The 18,023-nt window shown below is 38.0% G+C and overlaps 1 protein-coding gene and 1 long non-coding RNA gene across 3 annotated transcripts in view; one reads left to right on the plus strand and one right to left on the minus strand.

The window, feature by feature from the left end:
• GPC6 (glypican 6) overlaps positions 1-18,023 on the plus strand; it is a 1,119,966-nt gene that overhangs the window by 583,703 nt on the left and 518,240 nt on the right. The gene's annotated exons all lie outside the window — the stretch shown is intronic.
• Positions 2,644-16,257, minus strand: LOC109498840. The gene is made up of 3 exons (XR_002741706.2): positions 15,923-16,257; positions 4,144-4,184; positions 2,644-2,864 (listed from the first exon to the last, which is right to left on the minus strand). It is a non-coding gene; the product is annotated as an uncharacterized LOC109498840 (long non-coding RNA).

Genomic DNA, 18,023 nt, shown 5'->3' on the forward strand with positions numbered 1-18,023 from the left:
AGGTTGACAGAGCTGACATTCTTCGTCCCCAAATGCCTGTCACTGTCAGGGAAGAGCTTACCGTAAGAGGGATCCTGTTCAATAACTGCTTATGGAATTGATACTTTTCATCACCACTCTGAAAACTTTGATTTGTTATTGAGTTTCCCTTCATGAGATAGGTCGGATCACCAGCCACCTTGTTCTGGATCCTTGCCGCTTTCCCCCAGGCTCATAATACCATCATGCTAGAGAGCTGACTTTGGGCTTATTTTATAATTCCATTCATTGAATTAATTTAGAATATGTAAACTGATTTATTGTGAGATTTAAAATCACTTCCCTCAGGAGAGCAGAGAATATTAGGTTAGCAGTTTTTCTGAGCACAACTTTGACTCAGTTTCAAGGGGCAGGCAATTTAATGTGAGCATCCCATAATTTTAGCTGTACAGTGTCATTTTTCTCTCTACTTTTCACTGCTGAGTCAAGAATCTATTTGAGAGGTTACAGATATGTCAGAGTATTTCCAGTGGAGAGAAACTTTGTAGGTAACTTCTATCTATCTGCAGCCTCAAATTCTTACTCTGTCTTCATTCCAACATCTACAGTTGCATTTCCTTTTCCAAACTCAGCAACTCTACAAACCAATTTATTAAGAAGAAAGCTTAATAATTTGGAGCAGCACAATCACTTTGTGGCCCATTATAGGTCATTTTCTTTCTATGGTGCTTTCCATGTGTATCTCTCCCATCCCATTTGCTCAGTTTCAGTCACCTGAAGTGCAGGCTGCTGTCCACTCCATGCAGCTTTCCCAGCCTTTAGGCTCTGTTGCTTATTTTGGGCATCCTAAGAACATACCGTCACCACATGCTATTTTCAGTAAGTCACCGTCATGTTCGTAAATCCCAGCAGTATGTTGCTTGTCAATAATCGGGAATGTCTAAGCGCTTAGCTGTCTGCTGGGAACAGACTTGAATGCCAGATCCCTATCTACAAGAGATTGACAGGTCTGGGTCAGCAGCCTAGGATTCAAGTCTTCAGTTGCGCCTTCACCTTGCAACCCTGTATCGTCCAAGTCCCAATCCAGTGCCCAGTTTAATCCAACAAATATATTCCTGCTTTGTCCCACATGAAAGCTTATGGAACAATTTCTCCACCACGTTTCTTACCCATCATATGGCTTCCTCTTCCCATCAAATAATCTCTTACTTCATTCAACACTTGCTAAAATCTGCCCATTGCCACTTCTGGTGTCTTCAGGAACCTCTTTTCACCTAATCAGGTGCGTGTGTGCGTGTGTGTGTGTGTATGTGTTTGGTTTTGTTTGTTTTGTTTTTGTTGTTTCCATTCAGCCTCTTCAGAACCTCTACACTAAGCTTTTACCATGTTCATGTGGAGTTCTACATATATTCCTTTAAAGTTTTCACAACATTTTCCTGTGCGATGGACCTCCTCCACCTAGAGGTTGTAGCTTAGTACCCAAAGGAGCAACCCTTCTGTCTTCAGTATTTGTCACTGCAAGTACTGCTGCAATTTGGATGTGACAGACATTGAAAAAATATTATTGCTGCTGTTACATTACTTTTGTCCTTTCTTTCATTCCTGTCATGGTTGGAATAACAGGGAGGGATATTATCCATCTCTGTACCCTCTCCCACATTATTGTAAATAGTACCCTGAATTTCTGATGGTTTTAGATACACGTCCTTCCAGAATTCCACTCCCCCCACCCTGACAAAAAAATTGAATACTTAGTGCATGTGGTTACCCAACAGATCCATAGCTCCTTTTGTTGGGATGTTCATGTGGAAAGACACTGTAGACCACTGAAAGATTAATGACTCAGTATAGGCTGAGAAGCCATGCATTCCCTTAGTTATCACCTACGTGATGTAGTAGCTTGAGATCTGTCAAAGAGTAATGATCTTCATTTGTATTCCATATTTCCAAACTATTTATATCTCTATCACCTATCTATATGTAGATATAGATGTCTACACTGTTTCCATAGTTAGTGGAGCAACCATTATTTCACGCATATGTTCCCTTCGTGTCTTACTGTTCTTGTGTCCAGACGCTTATTGACTCTACGATCACAACTTAGTTCAGTGAGGTATTAGCAGAAAAAGGTGTGATTGTCTAGTCTTCAAACATCAACACTGTAGATTTTCTTGATCTTGTATTTCTTCTAAATAGAAGAGAAAGGTGTGCCAGAATACTGAAATCTTGGGAATATTTTTACTGTGAGTTATAGTAGTTATTAAAGAGAAGTGAAAGAAATAAAGAGAAAAAGCAAGTGATCTCTTTTGTAAAGTGTTCACATTGCTCATTTACAATTAAGCTGTTCCGATTTCCGTAATTAAAATAATTTCCTCTGAGAGGTCTTAATAGTTCATGCCCATGAGTAAAAAAAAAAAAAAAAAATGCTGTTGTCATGAATGAACGATTGAAAGATCTTACTCACTTGCTTGAGTTCCTGTGAGAAATCTTTGAAAACAAACCAGGCATGAAAAAGGCAATCAGTAGGGTTGGCCAGGGGTCATTTTAGAAGCCCATGGCATGTACCAGCTTATGCATGTATTCATCCCTTCATTCAGCAAACATTTATTGGGCACTAACTCTTTGGCAGGTGCAATGGGTACAATAATGAGCAAGACGTAGACCTGCCCTTAAAGAACTTTTATTCCAAAGTGGGTACAAGACCACTGAATAGTAGAGAGTGCTAAATACTAAGACAGAGATATACGTGGGTCACAAGAATGCAGGTGCCTGTCAAGACAAGCTCAGCCCATGAGGACTCTTCTGTCTTATTGCAGTTCATTTTGCCAGTCTCGGGTTTCATATCAACAGGAATGTCAATTTTAATGCAGTTACGAAAATTCACTCTTTAGGTATTGAGAAAATAAAGCCACGTAATTAGTAAGCATTTATTGATTAGTCACAAAGTACATGTGACTATCATTACGAATATTTTATTGTGAGCTATATATGTATATAATATGAAAACATGCCATACCTTAAACATAATATAAATATAACATAGAAGAAAAGTAAAGAGAGAAAAAGCTTGATGTAATCCAGAGCTCACGGGACCAAGGATAAGAGATAGCGGGATTGAATTCTTATTTGGATCCTAATTAATTGTCCGAATGACTTCATTTCTTCCCTCCTTGGTGAAGTGAGAGCGTTGGACTAAATGAAATGCTTTATTGGGAGTGAAATTTTCAATATAGCAATTATTTCAGTCATGGACATATGACCTAGGAACTAAGGTATACACTCAAGAGTGCACATCTGGAATTTAGCTCTGTGTGGGAAAGGGCTAGTGATTAATTTCAAGGTGTAGGCCATACTGTCTTGTATAGCATGCCTCTATTTTTGAGTGTGGCTTTGGAATCTATCCAGCTACTATTTCTGGTTGTCACTCTTTTAATTGATCTCATTTCTAATTTTAGGGTGACACAGTTTACTTTTATAATGCCAGGTCGTTGCTGTTTTCCTGAATCACTTTGAATTCCAAAGATATTTTTGAGCGGCAGGATACCTGTTCATGGGCCTCCTAGAATTCAGCCTGGCCACTGGGGAGATTCAAGCACTATATCTACCGTACTGAATTTTCTTCAGTGATTCATAATTTTAATTTTGACACTTAAGATGTATTTGATGTTAATGCAGGTTATTGCCAGAGATAATGGATGCCCTGCTACAGAGATGGCTTTTGCAATGTTTTCTACTGAATCCCACATTTGATTGGCGTGTGTGTCCTAGAAAAATTGGCATAGCACCTTGTTAGCGGGCACAGTGCCATCTAACAGTTGGGGAGAGAGTTAGGCTGAAAAGTGATCATAAATGAAGTCAGCTGGGAGTGTTCAGGAATGTGTTTCAGGCTCCGTGGAGTAGAGGGAAGCAAATGATCTCATGAAAATCTTTTTCTTCTTTTACGTGAGTTTCCACCAACTGTAACTTTTGAGAGGATTGGAAGACTCTTTTGCGAACTTGGAAGAATGGGTGTTTGAAATTTAATTGTATAACAAAGTTACAAAACAACGTGATGTTTATATTGGCAGTTTGTTAGATCAGTATTCCCGCGGGTAGAGTGTATCAGATCACTCTGTCAATGGTTGTGGTGTATAGAGTAGAATGAGTAAGGGAGCCGCTTGTTACCTGGTCCAATGTTCTGAGTTATTGAGCCTCTGTTATCTCATCTGCAGAGTGGGGATGATGCAAAGTGGGGATGAAGAATGGTTACAAGAGAGAAATATGAAAAAGGAAACAAAAGCAGATTCTCATCATTAAAAAGGTTAGGTGATATTAACGTCTTATGTAAAAACAAAAGCAAAATATAATCCAAACTGGTCAACTATAAAACCTACCGGAGCAACGTTAGTTTAAACACTCTCAATTTCTGTTATGAATAGGATGATCCTAATTATGGGATACCATATCTGCTTTGAGGAATGTTTTCCTTATCTATACTCTGGCCTCATGATGCACTGCAGTGTAGACGCTCAACAAAGAAAAATGCAGGGAGGTCATCTGGGGTTTTGTTCTTTTCTAATGGTTTTAAGTATATACTCCATCCTCTTTGGAAATGCCTTCCTGCTAGGCTGTGTGTGAGGTACATCTTGGGCCGAATCTCACTGCAGTTTTAGTGAAACCCATGTACTATCCTGCTAATTGGTCTGTAAATAAAGTTTAGTAGACATCACACTCCTATTCTTTTTCTTTACACACCCTCCAAAGAATCTTTAAGATTTTGTTCTACATAATCAATTAAAGCCAAAATAAGTATTCCATATAATTTCATGATTCTCCTGGGAAATTCCAGGGCTCAGTGAGTTATGTTCCAATATTTCCAACATAAATATCACTAGTTCTTCCTACCCAGAGTCCTGCAGGATCAAGTTAAAGGTGAAAACTTATTTATTCATCAGTCTCCTTACCTGTCCAATTAATAATTGAAAACCACTGGCAAGAGAAGATTTCTTTTTCACACACTCTCAACTCTTGCACACATGGTTTTATTATTGATTGTACATGAGAACAGGCTGTGTTTCCATTACCTACACTTTTATTGTTCCCTGAGTGTTGACTTCAAAATTATATTTCTTCTCTGTTGGGTCTTACAAATGACTATGATCCCATTTCTAACCTAGATGGATATTTCAGTCTCTTGCTCGTTGGCTAGTATCATGCAACAGAAGAGAAGTGCTTTTGTGCTTATCCTCAGAGTTTAGTTTGGTACAAAATCTTAGATTCCTAATGTTGATATTTCATATTTTTTTAAAAGTTGTGCAGATAAAATAAATAGAAAATTCAAGGGGTTCAAGTACTAACTTAAATACAGTTGAAAAGATAATTGCAAATATTTTGTGGAGAAACACAGAAGAAGCACTATAAACAATGTTCTGTTTATATTATCTGTTGCCTCTTCTGACTTTGTAAATAATAGTGAAAATATGTGTTATCGATAGCCTGAAACATAGACCAAGAGTAAACTATTTAAATGATATGAATCCTTTTAAAACCACAGTCAGTCTTCTGGAGTATAATTCTGTAGGTTTTATGACATTGTATTTGTTTTCCTGTGCTCTTGTGTTGCTAAATTGTGTTGGGGTAAAAGGTCTTAGCACCACTATGGTAGAGGAAACATTACATTTATAAATAATGTAAAACAATCAGTTCATTTTCATTTTACTATTCTCCACTACAAATGTTATTACTTTTCAAAAACTCTGAGAGGTTAACGTTTATACCTGATTCACTGAGCAAAGCTGCAAAATTTTAGTCCTTAAATTCTTTATAAGCAGAATGAATTGTTCAAATAGGCGTTGCTATAAAATGGTTTAAGTACTATATTTTCACTTCTAAAAGATTCATTTGAGATGCAATCAAAGGTAAGAATTAAAAATTTTACTATATTTAACACATGTACTCAATTTGTTTCCTTTCCCTTGATAGTCAATTCCATTAGATTTATATTGTGGCAATAATTTTATCTCTATGAAAGAACATAGCTTATCAAACTCAGATTCCATTCATGAGTCTGAAACATGCTAATGTGATGTGATTACAGTATATCTTAGGATACATGCTAATGTGTTTTCTGAGTTTCCTTACTGGCTCTCCAGAAACGAAGACAAACCCATTTTTAAAGTAATTTTAGTTTTTCTAAATTCAAGTTATCATTGTCCATAGGACATGGCAATATTTAAGTATTATATGTGAACATTATTGAAATTCACAAAATTACTGAAGTTAATGGGAAAAAAATAACATGTTCACGGGGACAAGGTAAACCAGCTGTAACTATTTTGGGAAGTCAGAATTGGCTTAGCCTTTTCCATAACTCATGGTAGGATTATCATTATCATATGGGACTAATGACACATCATGTTGTGAATCTGATTACAACCAGAACACAAGGAAAATAAAGAAGAAATCATTCTTGAACACCTTACATGAAGAGATTGGGATGTCTTTTCCAAATTATCATAATTTGATTACTCCACCAGTCTATTAAACATAATTCATTGAAACCCACAGAGACCTAACATATTTTCCTGATGACATACAGGTTCCTTTCAGTTCTTTCTCGTAAAAACTGAGTGAGCAGTTTTAGGAAGAACAATAATATCTTTTCCTCCATCCTATTTCTCATTTGGGAATTTCTGAATCTCTGTTTATGGTTTGGGGGTACCTCTGTTTCTCTCACAGTACTAGTGTTTGATTCACATATAACATTAAACCTCATTATTTGAGTCCTTTTTTTTTCTTTTTTTTAAATATGCTTCTGGTTTTTCAAATTCCAACTCACTCTTGTCCCCTTCTAGGATGTATTTACATATTTTCATTTGAATTACGATGTTAAAGTTTCAATGGGAATCCACGGAAGGCCCAAGTGAGTATATTCTTGGCATTACCTTTTTAAAAATGGTTTCAATATGTAGATTTTCAATACTAAGAAAAGAGAAGTTTTACCTACTTACGACATTTTTCAATTTTGAAGAAGCATCAACATCCTAAAAATATAGCATCTGTAGGCATCTAAAATGTATTTTAATTACAGACTACACAGCATTCATATCCATTAATTATCATGGGCCCATTAATACATTCTGCTTGATGGGGCTCCTGGGTGGCTGGGTCAGTTAAGCATCCGATTCTTGATTTCGGCTCAGGCCACGACCTCACGGTTCGTGAGTTTGAGCACCACATTAGGCTCTGCCCTGACAGTGTGGAGCATCCTTGGGATTCTCTCTCTCCCTCTTTCTCTACCCCTCTCCTGCTTGCGCTCTCTCTCCACCCCCTTCTCTCAGTATAAGTAAACATTTTTTAAATTTAATATGTTCTGCTTGACAATACATTCTTTGTCTCATTTTTGTTATTTATATAAACTTAAAAAATTAAACCGTCTTGTATTAGAACGGTCTTTAAAAATCTAGTTTATTTACTTTCCTACTATATGAATCTAAATCAGATTAATTTCTCAGATGACTATAAATTGGTGAGAGGGTATCAGCAAAATTCTCGGACTCCCAACCTATGGTGAGAATAAAGCAGCATGTTCAAAAATGTTTTTAACCCCTCCGGACTATTAACATTCAACCCATGTTAACTGAACACTTAATTTGTCTCTGGTGCTGTGATAGGCAGAGTGGATCAAAAGATTCAGGAGGCATGAACCCCGCTTACAAAAGTTGCATAATAAGAGACATAGGAATGTGAACAAATGAGTATAAACTATAGGGAAATGAGTAGAACATGAGTAACAGAGATATTTGCACAGTTTACACCAAGGAGTAAGTGATAAGCCCTGCATCAGTGGTGAAGGGCAGAGTGGGTGAGCATGCCTGGAAAGAACCTACTGCTGCCAAGACGAATTTTGCAAAGGTGAAGACAGGTTTTCCATGTCGACAATGTGTAGAAGGTCCCATGCCAACGGGGCCGTGAAGGACAAAGGTGTGAAATGGCGCAACACGCTTGAGGTGACTGTTGCATAAATTGCCAGGAACCAACAGACTGGAGAAGAAAGCCACATCCGGATGTGACGCTTGACAGTGCTCAGAGGTTGTCTTAATATGTCTTCAGCTGACCTCCAGCCCTGGTTCCTAACTAAAACTAAAAGTTCTAGTTAGGCAAAGCAAGTTTTATGTGGATTTAACAGAAGTAGGAGTTGAAGAAAAATAACAGTAACTGCCTTTTATCGTGGCCACTTCTTGCTACCTCTTCCTCGTAAGTTCTTGTTCCGCATTTCCTGTGTTAAAATGGTGGGACAATAAACAATTTGCGCTCACGTATCATGTATTTAGTACCAACTGTATGCAGTGCACCTTACTTGTCACTAATATCACTCTGAAGGCTTTTTTCACATTGGTCGCTTTGAGAGGGGCCGTAAAATTTATCTTTATTGGAAAGAGGAAAATAGATCACAATAAATTGCGAACGCACCAGGGAGTTTACTCATAAGCAGCAGGAGAGAATCAAAGCCAGCTTTCAAGTAGAAAGAAAGCTACAGACTGAAAGAAGCTCTCTGTGGGAGATGACAAACCGTAAAAATATCAGAGACGTTGCGAAAGATTTGGAAGTAGTCAGCTATGTCAACCCATTGTGAATTCTGTAGATGGTTGAAGGTTTGTACAGATGCTATCCAGAATAATTTGATCAGGTCTTAGCTACTTTACAGGGTAATAAAATGATGGTTTTGCCAGCCTGTGCAAGCGATATCATAACATTACTTTTATCCTTGGGAATTAGAAATTCTCTCTATCTCTGAATAAAAAGAACAAACTGAAAGATCCAGGCCATTTGCAGGGTCCTCGGAAGATGTGCAAAGCCAAGTAGGAAAAGCAAATGTACAAATGGAAATCCTTTTAAAATAGTGGAGGTCATCATAAATTACTATAAGACTGTTAACTGTTTCTTGGTTTCTGAAGATTCAATTATGTTAAAGCATAGAGACGATCTTATTGAGTATATTTATTTATTTATTTATTTATTCATTCATTTATTTATTTATTTATTTAAGAGAGAGAGCATGTGAGCAGGGGAAGGACAGAGAGAGGGAAAAGAGAGAATCCACGCTGGGCGTGGAGCCCAACACGGGACTCGATCTCAGACCCATGGTCTGAGACCTGATCCGAATCATGACCTGAATCGAAATCAAGAGTTGGTTGCTTAACCAACTGAGCCACCCAGGTGTCCCTCTTGTTGAGTATTTTAATAAACTGCTATTAACTAAACACCATCTGTGTTTTTACTATTCTCTGAGAGCTAGAAGAAATGAAGAGGGAAAATTGGCCCTTGAGTTACTTATCATAATTTATCCAAGGAGATGAAACGTGCATATACATAGCAAAAATAAAGGCTAATAAAGAAATACAAGTGCCCAACTGTGTAGCATGGTGTATAAGTGTTATATAGAGTCAAAAAGAATAGTGATCCTGTGGGCTATAGATAAGGAGAAAAAGAAGAAATAAAGGGTGTGTGTGTGTGTGTGTGTGTGTGTGTGTGTGTGTGTAAATATATGTATATATTTATATATATTATATTTTATTTATATATATTTTTTAACATTGAGAGTAGGTAAATTGCTTACATAATTCAATTAAACATTATAGTTTAAATTATAACAACAACAAAAATGTATAGCTACGATTGATAACCTCTTATTTTAAGTAATATTAGTTATAATGTAAGGATATGAATTATCCACCACCTATTATTTGATGGGTTAAAGTGTTAAGAGCCCTTTAGTAATACATCTTTATTCATAACACTTAATTTTTTTCTTCATGATTAAATTAATCCAAAATACTGCCTGTTGTCATACCAGACCAATACACTGTAGTTCCATTATTAATAGATCCTATATGAGTGAGCAGTGGCTGATGGTTTAATGCTTTATTATGTCCGGTCTTTTAGATATGAGATTTTAACTTGCTCTTTTGGGCTCCATAACATAATGTTTCATCAAAACCGTATTAGTTTGAAAAAACAGGAAATTTAAACTCTGCTTCCAATAGAAGAGCACATGATGATATTTATTTATTCATTTAGATTTTTGTTCTAATATCCCAATGCTTATAAATCCTGTCTTTTCCATATTGCACTTTTCTTTTCACTTCAACATAGAATATGTTTTCTGCTCTTCATGTTTGGTTAAAGGGTTTTGAGCAAAGGAATAATGCAAATTGGTTTATAGCAACTCTTGGTACGATGTTGAGAATGGCCTGTTGGAGGGAAGAGGAAAAGGAGGTACACCAGTTGGACTATTTGCAGGCACCTCAGCAAGAGATGTTAGTCACTGTAACTAACAATGGAAGGAGTGAGAAGTGGGTGAATTGGAGGTATATTTTGAAGGTGGAAACCAACAGGATGTGAGATGGGGAAAAACAAAGTAAAGACTCTATGATGACTCCAAGGTTTTTGCCCTGAACAAGCAGGAAATATGTTGTTGCCATTGAGTGAGACGGTGAAGACTGGAGGTGGTACAGTTTGGGGGAAGAATATGAGGAGATCGGTTTGCGACGTAGGAAGTTTTAGAGATTTTTTTTTATGCATCCAAGTGGAGATCTTGAGTAGGCAGTTGAATCTATGAGTCTAGAGTTCTGGAGAAGGGTTTAATCTGGATTTATGCAAGTGGGAGGCATCAGAATATGGGTTATATTTAGAGCTGTAAGATTAGATAGCATCACAAGGGAGTGAGTGTACATAGTGAAGAGTGGAGATCCAAGGACTCCATTTTAAGGAATCTGACAGAAGTGGATGGATCAGCAAACAGAACCAGGAACAGCAGCCAATAAGATAGAAGGAAAACCATAAGAATATGATATTCTAGAAGTCAAGTGAAAAAACCTGTAGCAAATAGGAGCATATGAGAACCGTGTTAAATTTTGCAGCTGGGTCAATGTAAAATGAGGATGAGAACAGACTATTAATGTGGAGCTTATTATCAGTAGTCTTGACTAACAATTTGTTGGGGAGATGAGGCTGAATCTTTGTGGTTTTAAGAGGGAATGGGGAGGAGAAACCTCATAGGCTGCAAGAATAAACAATTATTTTAAGGTATTTTGTTATGAAAATGAAGGGGAGAAACTGAAGCTGACTTTGAAGTAGGGTCAAGAAAAGGATGATCGCTGTGCATTTATATTAATAAGAATTATATTATTATCATTATTTTTAAGATCAAAAAATGAAAATTGCCATTGTGTTAAAAGAAAAGAGTACAGAATAAAAGGCTCTAAGTATTTCACAAATAATCTTAACAACTGTGAGGTATATGCTATTATTTCCTCTATGTGGTAGAAGCATTGAAAGCTAACACACGAGCAGTCAGGTATTTTCTTCTTGGCAATCCTGTTCAAAGTCTGAGCTCTTAACCAATGAACTTGATCACTCTGTAGGGACCCTGTTTCTTAATAAGGTCATATTCCGAGGTACTGAGGGTTAGGATTGCAACATATCTTTTGGAGGGGCAGGATACACAATACAACCCATTACAACCATATTACTGTGTTATACATAACATGGTTTTGATTTATATGAACCTGATTGAGAATTATGGATAGTAACATACTACACACATATGTAGCCATATTACTGATCCATCTACTTTAGCTCAGCTTTCTGAAAATCGGGTTTGTTGGATAAGAGCTCAGACCTTTATAGAAAGGTCTTTGCCATGTGTCTTGCTCCTCCTCTTCCTTCCCCTTCACACTTAGCCAGCCTTTTCTCATTCTTTACACACTAGCATCCAGCACTGGCTCCTCGGGAAGGTCCTCATGGATGACCTTAGACAAATCCATCCTTTGGAGGTTTTTAGAGCAAGGTTCACCTCTTTGTCTTAACTCTGTGTCATTATAGTTCTGCATTTTGTATGTGAGTGATCATTTGATTACATGTGCCTCTCACAGATCCACAGAAGAGGGGCCCTGTATCTGCAAGGCCACATTAGTGCCAGTCCCAGAGTAGATATTCAATAGTATGTATTTTTTAAAGAAGAGTTGCTTTAAATTGTTGGCTCCTTTACTTCCAGTCTCTTAAATGTAAGAAGGGGAAGGCTCATTTTAATCTCTTCTTTGAAGTAGTTTCCGCCCCCCCCACCCCCGGATTTAAATTGAGTCAGTACATGGGCTTAAATTTGGTGCTTAGAAATTTTTATACCAATATATGTTGGTTATGATGTGTCGGAATGAAGAACTTCAGAATTCCTGTACAGAATGTCTTGGTGTCATTCTTGGAGGTGATAATATACTTGTAGAGTTGTTCTGTATGATATTCTATGTCTGCTTTACAGTTTTCCCTAGTACTTTCAAAGGTGGGGGTGTGTGTGGAATGAGCATTCTAAATTTATTTGTACTTTTATTACATGGAGAACAGTTAAGTTATAATAATGAAGACTCTTGGTCCTTAATTATCTTTATAGCTGGCCAAGATCTATCACAGCTAATGCTATTTCACAAAATAACCATTGTCTAACAATAATTTGAGTCTCATTTTGCTGTCGTTGCGGTCACTATAGTAAAATAAAAATACAGTTACTTACTATATCATTTTTCTAGCTAAAAAGGTGGACCCAGAGGCTAGACTTTTTGTGTTTGAGTGCTGACCTTGGAACCTTTACTCTCTAATTTGGGGACCATATTGCAGTTACTTTAATATCTCTGTGCCTCAGTTTCTTTATTTTTTTTTGTTTTTTTTAAAGGGGGTGCTAATAGTGTCTGGGGGTCTGTTTGGAAAAATAAAAGAGTAGATTTCTGCATAAGTCCCTTAGAATAGTGCCTGGCCATAATAGACATTCAAAAATGCTAGCTATTATCATTATCATTATTTTATTATTATAATTATTATTGTTATTATTATCATTACAACTTGGTGAGATCTTTTTCTGTTTCACAGTAGTGAAAAACAAATTCTTTTGCATGAATTCCATGAAGGTTTGCTGAGGCCTATTGTATACCAGACCGTGTTCCATGTCTTGGGAACATAAATGAATAAGACATACATTCCAGAGATGACACATCTAACTCTATACAGTAATTAAACTCCAAATGTAGGCAAAAATATTTATAAATTTTGGTAGCGTAGGTTTAGCAAGATCTTCAAGAACATGAAATTGTATTTTTTTTACAAAAAAATGTCTAACTATTAATCACAGAAAGCATCCACAAACTCGGATTTTATCTACGAGAAGACAGCCACCAAAAATGGATGGTGGTGGGCGAATAACAGGAAGCCAAGAGCTTAATTTTCTCCTGTCAAGGCATTTCAAGCTTTTATTTTAAGCCTCCTCCTGGCACCTGTGTTATCCGCCCCTTGAAAGGCTTTGCTTTTAATGCAGCCAGTTTACTTTGAGCCGTCAGTTGATGAATTTCATTATCTCATTTGGCTCTTTTATTTTCAATGGTATAGGAGTGCCATTGGGAAACAGTAAAAAAGAGCTCTGGTTTAGAAAAGTCCCTTCCTGATTCCGGGATATCACCCTCTGACTTCTCGACTGGGAGAGTTACTTCATCCTCTGGGTCTTATTTCAGTCCTTTGTACAACAAATGGGTCATCGGCTGAGGTGGCATGAAATCCTGGGAGGTCCTGCCCGCCCTGTTGTTCAGGTAGGGGAGCCTGCCCTGACCGCTGGAGGGGTTATCTGAGTACAGAGCAAGGAAGTGGTCAGGACACCATGAAGCCCGTGCGGATGTTGCTATTCATGAAATGACACCAGACTCCGTTAGGACTTCCCTTGGGTGATTATAAAAGTTTTTGTGCAATTTGGCTTTCAGAAATGACAGCAACAGTAAAAGCAATATGCTCGAGTGCCTAGGAAGTTCACCAAGATTGAATGAAGAACAAACGTAATGCTATCAGTGTTGAATTTTTCTTAAGTTCTCTCCCCACAGTACCAGCTAAATGGCATTTCTAAAGTATTTAGGAGGGCAGCTTCAAAGAGTTTTCGCCACTCACATGAAAGTTTAGCTGACTTCTGGGGAAAATAAGCAAGCCTAGGAATGGACTTTCCATTCTGCAGGAGAGACATTGCCACTGATTTATCACTCCATGAGTTGATATTTAGGGGGTCTGTGCAGGGGACTGGCCAGAATGGAAAGTCCATCAAGGTACTGCATTCGATTCAGAGAGGAAGATGAGTCCCAAAGCAAATTGCATAGAAAGAGGAGGGAGGAGTTTATGGTGCATATGCCCCGGAAAGGATTTAATCCAATTCAAAATTTCAATTCCCAAGATAAAATCCTGCCCTAGTCAGCATCCCTGGGAAGCATATATACACAGCCCCCAACACATAGGAGAAAGTGGTTATAAAACAAAATAGTGTAAGCCAAAATATAGTGGATACGTGAGCTTACTTGCCACTGTATATAAAGAGGCAAACCCAGTTATGAACCTTCCAGAGTAATACCCCCATTGGCATTTATTATTCCCTCTGTTCCCAGTGTAGCACGCTCTCTTTGTTTCCCTGTTCTCTATCACTGTGAAGTTTATGGCCTTCCAAAATTTGCCATTTTTTTAATCTCTCTCTCTCTCTCTCTCTCTCTCTCTCTCTCTCTCTCTCTGGTTTGACACATTCTTTCAATAACATATTTTAAAATACAGAAAGGGGTTGTGGCTCTTTCAACTCTGCATCCTCACTCTTGATACTGTTTTATGGCCCAAAGAATGAACTTTGCATACAGTTTGATACATAGCTAAGCAGATATAGAAACAAGAACAGGTTCCTTATAGTTTTTACCTTTAGTTCGGTCAAGGTGATGTGATAAATGTTGTAAAAACAAAGTCCAAAAGTCACAGACAGGCTGAGGACAACCAAATGGTAAAACGAATTCATTGTAGACTAATTCGTTTTATTCACGTTTTAATTCAGCGCAGTCACGCCCATTCATTTATGCACTACCTGTGGCTGTGTTTTCTTTTTTTTCTTTTTTTGTTTTTAATTAAATTGAAGTGTAGTTGATACACAATGTTACATTAGTTTCAGGTATACAACACACCGATTTGACAAGTCTATACATGATGCTATGCTCATTATAAGCATAGTTGTCATCGATCATCACGCAATGCTATTACAATACCATTGACTATATTCCCTGTGCTGTACCTTTCACAACTGAGACTTATTCATTCCATAAGTGGAAGCCTCTACCTCCCTTTCCCTTTCATTCATTTGGCCTCCCCACCCCTCCCCTCTGGCAACCATCAGTTAGTTCTACATAATTATGGGTCTGTTTCTGCTATTTGTTTGTCTTATCTTTTTAGATTCCACGTGTAAGTGAATAATATGGCTTTTGTCTTTGATTAATTTCACTTAGCATAATACCCTCTAGCTCCATCCAGGTTGCTGGAAATGGCAACAACTCATCCTTTTATATGACTAAGTAATAGTCCATTGTGTATGTATAACCACGTCTTCTTTATCCATTCATCTTTTGATGGATACTGGGTTGCTCTCATAGCTTGGCTACTATAAATATGCTTCGGTAAATGTAAGAGTGCATATATCTTTTCAAATTAGTGTTTTCATCTTTGGGTAAATAGCCAGTATTGGAATTGCTGGATCATATGGTATTTCTATTTTTAATTTTTTTGTGGAACCTCCCTATTGTTTTCCACAGTGGCTGCACCAATTCACACCCCCACTCACAGTGCACAAGTGTTTGTTTTTCTCTCCATCCTTGCCAACACTTGTTATTTCTTGTCTTTTTTATTCCATATGGCTGCCTTTTCACTACAACCAGAGTTGGGTAGTTGTGACAGAGGCCATACAGCCCACAAAGCTGAAAATATTTATTGCCTGACCCTTCACAGTTAAAGCTTGCCAATCTCTGTTGCAGATTATTCAGAAGTAGAAACTGAAATGATCATCATTTCTATTAGTAACTCATTAAACCCAAAGGAACAGATTTCTAATGCAACATACAGTTCACCAAAGCCTTACCTTTTTCAGAGTTTTTGATATTTTCAAAGCATATTTGTCACACATTACTCGTTAATGGAAACAATAAGCTGATTAGGCTGGGTTTCCGGTAGATAATAATCCGGTTGGTAGAGCTAGAGTAGTGCTTTTCTCTGGACAGTCATATTTATGACTGATCCACTGTGACATCATAAACGTCTCTTTTGTAGTTTACCCTGCTGTAAATAGCACTCTCCCTGGTATTTATGAACCACTGTGGCATCCTGATGCTGGGGTACAGTTTACAAGATCCACGGGTCTAGCCTCCACTGTCGTTCTCAGATTTCCAGAGTCCTTTATTAAATGGGGGTCCACTATATGTGCTGTGAATTTGTGTTGCAAGATGTAGGGGTGGCCCCCTGTGTTTACTCAGGAATGTGTTGGGAAGTAACCTTTGCTCTAGAAAAAAATAAAAGAGGATGTCATTATGAGTCAAAACCCTTAAAATATGACTGTCCTGTTTCTCAAATGCCTTTCCATCTTACCTTTGCAGGGAGCATTCTTAAAATACATTGCTTCTTTAACGAGGGGCCAGTCAACTTTATAAGCAAAATTCTCCCAGTTTTTTTTTTCCTTCCCTACTTTGGATGTACTATCATCCTACCTGGTTTCAAATTAGCTGTAGCAGCAGATACTTAGGCATTATAAAGAAAAATGTCTATCTTGTAATAACTGAATTAATATGTGAATGCGTTCCTGAATATGATTATGTACTGTGTAAATATGAGATGAGAACTGCCTTTCTAGTGCTTTCCCCTTGTGAATGCTCTGCTCCAGCGCCCGCCTCCTCTGGCCAGTGCTCTCAGGTGGACCTAAGGCTGCTCTTTCTACTGCTGCGCTAAAGGCCTGTTCTGCACAATTAACACTGCAGCTGATGCTGCCTGTATGTGACACGTCACTGAAAGCTGCCTTCTGTCGGTGTAAAATGCTGATAGCGTACAATGTTGCCTACTACCTTCAGTGCTTCAATTCCAGCTAGGCCGTAGCGCCCTGTCCCTCAACTATGTAGAGTGTGTCTCCTGGAAAGAGGTTTAGCCATATACTTACTCGTTTAGACTCTAGAGGCTCTAACAGGGCAGGAATAACATCTAATATTTCTTGAGTGCCTCTTCGGTGCCAGGCATTTGTCAGCTCCTTTTATCTTCACGATGACCTTATAAGATAGTTACTATTATGATATATCATTCCTGTTTTAGAGACAGTAAAGCCAAAGCACAGTGAGGCTAAGTTAGTTGCTCGAGGTTGCTAAGCAAACGAGAGATGGAGTTAGAATTTGACCTCTACAGTCCGGCCTGAACACAGGACTCTAACCACTGTACCACCCTGCAGGTGCCCGGAGGCTAAGTCCTGTGCTGGGTGGGTGGCAACCGACAGAGAGAGTCGATTCTTTCGGTGTAAGAACTGGTGACTTAAGTTGCCCACATTCTATGTAAAGAACAAAATATATAATTTTTTATATATTTCAAAACATAACTGGAGATAGGTTTATTTTTTACCTTAAATATGCCAGAAGGGCTTAGGGCATTAAGTGTGCTAACGAATGGGTACTGCCTCACAATCGGATTGTGGCAGATAACACCAGGCAAAAATAAAATCAGTTGGGGAGACATTTTAGAGGATATGGTTTGTAAAAGTTCCTTCATGGCCCTTAGAAACGGCAGTAAATGTACTGTCCCCAAATCCTCCTCCTCCCCACTTGGAAGATAAAACGCCTATTATAATCATGGGTCACTTCAAGTTCAATGGAACTTACTGTCTGGGGAAAAAATGGCCAAATAAAAAGCGAATTTTCTATCTATTGCGATGATAAATGTCTGACCTACTTCAAGATCCTTTTGCTGAGGTTCAGCTCATTTCCATGCAGTCAGGTCCGACATGCCAATAATGATGGAGAGCATGAAACACCAAAGGATTCTGCGGATTATCACTTCTGCTCTCCGGACAGACAGCACTTCATTTAAGCAGCTTTCCAGATATCTCCATTGTGGATCTGATGGAAGGATTTAGCTTAAAGCCAGAGGTTGTAACCTTTCGTCTGCAAGAGGGAGCCTTTGACCAGAGGATGTACCACCGGAAGTGCCCC

Source organism: Felis catus, chromosome A1 (genome assembly GCF_018350175.1).
Source record: "Felis catus isolate Fca126 chromosome A1, F.catus_Fca126_mat1.0, whole genome shotgun sequence".
NCBI lineage: Eukaryota > Metazoa > Chordata > Mammalia > Carnivora > Felidae > Felis > Felis catus.